The sequence below is a fragment of the Enhydra lutris genome, unplaced genomic scaffold, assembly GCF_002288905.1.
Source record: "Enhydra lutris kenyoni isolate GAN:26980312 unplaced genomic scaffold, ASM228890v2 scaffoldscaffold2, whole genome shotgun sequence".
Classification (NCBI taxonomy): domain Eukaryota; kingdom Metazoa; phylum Chordata; class Mammalia; order Carnivora; family Mustelidae; genus Enhydra; species Enhydra lutris.
This window is the reverse complement of record NW_019154086.1, coordinates 43230625-43236624: the sequence shown is the minus strand read 5'-3', so window position 1 is coordinate 43236624 and position 6000 is coordinate 43230625.

Below are 6000 nucleotides of genomic sequence, written 5' to 3'. Positions count from 1 at the left end.
AGCTCCACGGGGAGTCTGCTTCTCCCTCTGACCTTCTCCTCGCTCATGCTCTCTCTCACTGTCTCTCTCTTCTCTCAAATAAATAAATAAAATGTTAAAAAAATAAATAAATAAAATATCTTTGTGGAAGGATTACAGTAATTTCTACCATAGACACTTACCTTCCTGATGGGGACCTCAGATGTCTCTTTCGGTTAGTAGGCTATGAGTCTGAAAATTGGCTTCAGTTTGCAAACTGAGCACAGGATTGTGAGTTTCCAGTAGAGAAGTTGACCTTGCCTTCTGCTCACCCATTTTTCATCTCATTTGATTGTAGATATTAAGCAACACCCTGTTACATCTGTGCTTATCTCTCTGTGTCCCTTATGAACATTAGTCATCTTCATAGATTTCCTGAAGATCAGGTCACCCTGGATCATGCTGCTGACCTTACTGTTTTCATGGTAATGACTTCTACCTTACTTTTGATGCTCAAGTACTGCCAACTGGACGGGGAAATTGAGGGCTCTGAAGGGAAATTAGATCCTTTTTGGAGAGTCAAGGAACCTTCATGTTATTTGAGACTTAAAGGGTGGACAGATTATCAAGTCTTGGAAATTTAATCAACAGAACTCCTCTTGAATATGAACAGGTTAATAGAGAGGTTGCTCAAATCTTTACTAAACATTACTAAGCTTTCTAGTATGAGATATTGTCATGTACTCTGGAAACACCCTGTGATTTTTATGAAAAGTACATTATATATTCTTGTTCATTACCATCAACACTTAATTCTTCTCTTAAGCAGTTTGCAATACATTATAAGCCACATGCACACCTATCTATCTATCTCCCTATCATCCATCCGTCTATCTATCATCAGTCTACCTACCTACCTATTATCCATCTATCATCTATCTATCTAGGATAAATAAACCACTATTAGTTTCTAATTTTAATGAATTATGTCATATTCTAATATATGAGAAAACAGTTGCCATCATTAAAGTTATTTATAACAAATTAGTATTGCCTTTATAGAAGTCACAATTTTTAAATCTTTAAATAGGAAGATGGTTATATTTATGTGAAAATGATATGCCAATAGTGTCAATGCTGTGCATTTATATTATGCTAGTCTTAAAAGTCAAATGTAAGGGGAATACTTTGGCAGCAGGTCTTGTCTGCAACAATATTTGCATCTTTTATTATTATGTAGCCTTCTGAAATTTCAAGTATCAGATTGTCACTATTCAAATGTTTTCTCTATGCAAAAAAGTTCTTATTTTACTCTTTTATATTGCTAAGATTTTTTTCATTTCAGAGATAAATTTGCAATAGGCAGAACATGTCTGCCAGCTCAAACGTATATTAGATTTTAATCTGCATTTAAAAATACGTGTGAGTTGTTAAGCAAAAGCCTATTAGATCTCTGTTGCAGTAGAAGAAAGAGGAAAGAGATGGGAAGGAATAAATATATACAGAATCAAGTTTAGTCGAATAATTTATTTTTCAAACTTAGAAATTTTTAAAAATAAGTTCCTGCCAATCTATTGAAAACATGCATATACTTGGTGCAGAATATTTTTAGAATTAAGCTATCCTTTCTCATGGTGCTTTGAAAGGGTAAATATGAGCCAGTCCATGTAAAATATATTGCACATAGCATCATAGAGACGTATATGATAGTCCCTTATTAAATGTAAGCTTCATTTAAATTCAAATCTGAAAATTTACTGTGAGTTATGGTTTAGATTTCTGAGCAATTAAATATGTATTATTATTCACAAAATGCACACTTACTAATAAAAAGGAAACTAAGCGTTGGAAGAAAGATAAACAGCAATTGCTAACATGGCATTTAAATTCATGAAGTAGAGAAATGGAGAAATGATTATGATTGATGATAAACTCTAAAAGCAAAAATATTATTAAACCCCAGGACTTTAATTCAAAAATTATGCAGGCATAGTAAAGGGGAAAAGATTTTCAAGGTTACAGTATTCCAGAGTTTTATTAAAGAAAAACATAGTGGATTATATTACCAAAAATTATTTTTTAGATATTGCAATATGATTGAAATGACTTCATACATATTTATTTTATAGTCGAATTTAAGTAGGTCATTCATAGAAAGCAGTTATATATCTGCTGAAAAGCTAGAAAAAATCAAGTCTTGCAATCTGTCAGGTCTATCAAAGCGCTAATGGAACCAGAAATTTCAAATGAGTGTGACCTACTGAGATCCTCTATGAAGAGAAAATCAAGATAGTTCCATTCTTTACATTTCATTTATGCTTAAGGCCTCACATCATTCAGAAATCACTCACACTGGTGGTGATACCTACTCTCTGGAAGGAATTGCTCTGTCATGTATGGGAGAGGAAGACAAACTCTTAAGTAACAGGCTCTGAGGCTCAAAAAGTTAGCTTACTATAATGAATGGAGGTGAGAAGTCCCTCACCACAGGAAACTAATATGGATAGAAGCAGAGGGCAAGGAACTTGGGAACAGGCTAATTCCACCAAAGAATTCTATCACTTGACCAAAAAAAAAAAAAAAAAATGTTTTTGTAGTCTTCTTAAGTAGACTTTTCCAACTGCATTTTCTTGGTGGTAATTTTTTGAAGAGCAACAGTAATAATATCATTTTAACTCTATGCTAATTTTCAAAATTTAAGCCAGTAATATCACGTATTAACCATTACTATATCAACTTCATCATTTTTGCCTTACATAATATGCCTAAACACTCCCTAATATTTTAAGTCAATTTTAAAATGACTTGCTTGTTTGCAAGGGTAGGAATTAATAAAAATGTAAGAATTATTTTTACACTTGTAAAAAGATTTCTGTAGCACTAATTGGAATACACTGGTCTATGCAGTACCCCTTATCATGTTCTCCATTAGCCCTTGCCAGACTTTAGTCTGGATGGTTTGTAGGCAAGTAACTAATCCCACCACAAATTCCGTATCAAAAGGAAACTAAGAACCAAAATATCTGAGTTTTAAACAATTTCTTCTTAAGTACAAAAGTATTTCATTGAATAGCTCCCTTATCACACAATCCTAATATCTGTCCCACAAAAGCAAAAATAAAATGAATGTGCCCAGGGAGGATGCTAGAAGGGACTGTGTTGGCCTCTCCCGCTTCTATAATTAAGATCTTAAAAATGTTTAGGTTCTGACAAAACATGGACATATTAACAAAGTGGAAGGGCATGCATTTAATTTGTCTTTTTAGGGAGAGTCATTTGATTTACATTCATCTATCAAAATTGTATAGTTTAAGCCTTTTTACTAGTAGAGATCAGCTCATTGATTTATACAGTCAGTTCAATTCCTTTATTAAAACCCCCCTTGAACATAGTTTCTCTAGATCTTTTTAAAGATTTTATTTATTTATTTGACAAAGAGAGACCAAGTCAGCACAGGCAGGGTGAGCAGGAGAGGGAGAGGGTGAGCAGGCTTCCTGAAGAGCAGGGAGCCCAATGCAGGGCTCCATCCCAGGACCCTGAGATCATGACCTGAACTGAAGGCAGTTGCTTAACCAACTAACCAACTGGGGAACCACCACAGCTCCCCAGTTTCTCTAGATTTTGATAATCTAGTTTCCTCTGGCAAAGCCTCATTTTTTATGGGCACGGTGTTAAATTTATGTCCGCTTCTGGATAAGTCTATTAGAGTTCTTGGACTTTTTTGACTTGTCAGCATTTATTTTCAATTTCAGTGCTGTTTGGATACTGATAACAGTAGAACAGCATTCCTACTGAAGATATTGATTTAGATTTTTAAACATCTAGTGAACATCCTGTGTTCATTCTGTTACTGTGAGGTTATAAACAGAGTTATTAAAACATGAGAAATAGTAATGATTCTTCCTTGTTAAAGAGGTTAATTTTTCACAGTTTTTTCCAAGAAAAGGAATCTTAAGTAAAGATTTATACTTTATACTTAGGAGACATTATATAGATAGCTCTCCTTCTATTAAGAAAACTGAATTCATAGCTCTCCCCATCTTCCCCATAGCTGTATTTCTCATTCATGGCCTGCAGAAAATTGCTTGCCCTTTAAGGAAGAAGAATGGTATAGGAGAAAGGATACATATTTGAAACCAAATGAGAACCAAAAACCATCTGTGTCAGAGTCATTTAGATAAGATGGTAGACCATCTGTAGACCACTCGGTTGATTAAATAAGACAGTCAAGACCCTCATGTCTCTGTTTCCACCAATCCTACACCATCATTCTAGGAAATTTGCCCTCTGTCATACCATGTCTTGCCTTGTTAGTCTGTCTCTAAGCCACTAGAAGCTAGATCACATAACTCTGTGTATATGATGAGATTCTCTGGAGGTGGTATTCTCCCTTACTCCAGGAACTTCTTTAGATTTGGTTTGTTAACAGGCTGTCTGGTAGTATTTGGGGGAATTCAAACAAAGAAACAGACCGACCAATACCAAATCCAAAAAGCAAACCTGTGTTCAAGTTCTAGTTTACTGTTATGGACTGAATGTTTGTATTCCCCCAAACTCATATGTTGAAACCATAACCCCAAATATAACTGTAATTGGAGGCAGGGTCTTTACTTATGCAAGTAATTAAGGTGAAATGAAGTCACAGGGGTAGGGACTTGATCCAAAATGAGTATCATTCTTATAAGCATAGACACCAGACACACCTTCCTCTTTCTGTCTCTCCCTTCCACGTGATGACACAGGGAGAAGGTGACCATCCACTAGCCAGAAAGAGATCTTACCAAAACCCAAACATGCAGCTGCCCTGCCTTTAGACTTCCAGTCTCTAGAACTGTGAGAAAACATTTCTGTTGTTAAAGTCCCTAATTTAAGGGATATTATAGTGGCCCCCCAAAGCTGACTAAGGCATTTCCTGAGTAGTTAAATATATAATCATTGGCAGATTGTTTAATTTCTTGAATCACAGTTTTTACATTTATAATTTATAGGTAATTACACTGATCTGCATATTCTACAAAATTTTAGTGGCATTAAGTGGCAATGTATTTTAAAATGCTTTTCAGAAAGTAATGCACTTTGTAAACATTAGTAGTTATGGTTTCACCATTATTTTTAATTCTGGTTGTGATTGTAGCTATGAGCATGGAGTAATATGGATTCATTGATGACTAAAAAAAATAATTGTCACCTTTTACTTTGTTTTGGAAAATTAGCTTTGCTCAAAAACAAATTAAGAAATAAGAAAACACAATGTTGGGAAATAATTCTTCATGAATATGTTCATAGTCATGATCAAGGTTTCACAAGTACAGAGCACTGAAGAAATTGATTAAAGTTTGGACAGAGGGTAAATATGCATTGGAAGCTAGAGATAGGACATGCCTTAAAGCCTTACCACCCCCCACCCCTGCCAAGCTCTTTACATACATTCAAAGCAATGAAACTAGAGGTCTTCTCCTCTCCCCAGAGAAGATGTTTACATTCCAGAGTAAAAGTGTCTCTCTCCATAGGAGAGGACTGGTGAACATACCAGCATAAGCTCCAACTCTTAGCATTTCAGAGTTACTTTCCTGTGCTGCAACCACACTTCACTCTCAGTGTAACACGAGGCTCCTCCTACAGGGCACGCTGGGAGCTGGACCCAGGGAGCTGCTACCAAGAAGCTCTGTGAGTCTGTATTAAACAGTGTTCTTTGATTCAGGGGTTCTTATCAGTACACATACACAAGCACACGTCCATAAATACAAATACACACACAGCCGCTGCTTTGCACCGTGACGAAGATATGAACACATTTAGTTTTACTAGTTTTCTAAAATAACATGGTTATGTTATATATGTTATATACGGTAATATATGTTATGTCCCTCAACAACATGGTTCGAGTTCTAGTTAGTATGGTACACCAGCTATGAATGCTTTTGTGAAGTTACAGCCTGCTAGTCTTCATGTCGTACATCACTGTATGTATTAGATGCCCGTCATCGTTAGTGACCAGTCACTTCCCCTCTTTCAAAGTTGGCCAGGGATTGGTCACTGTGT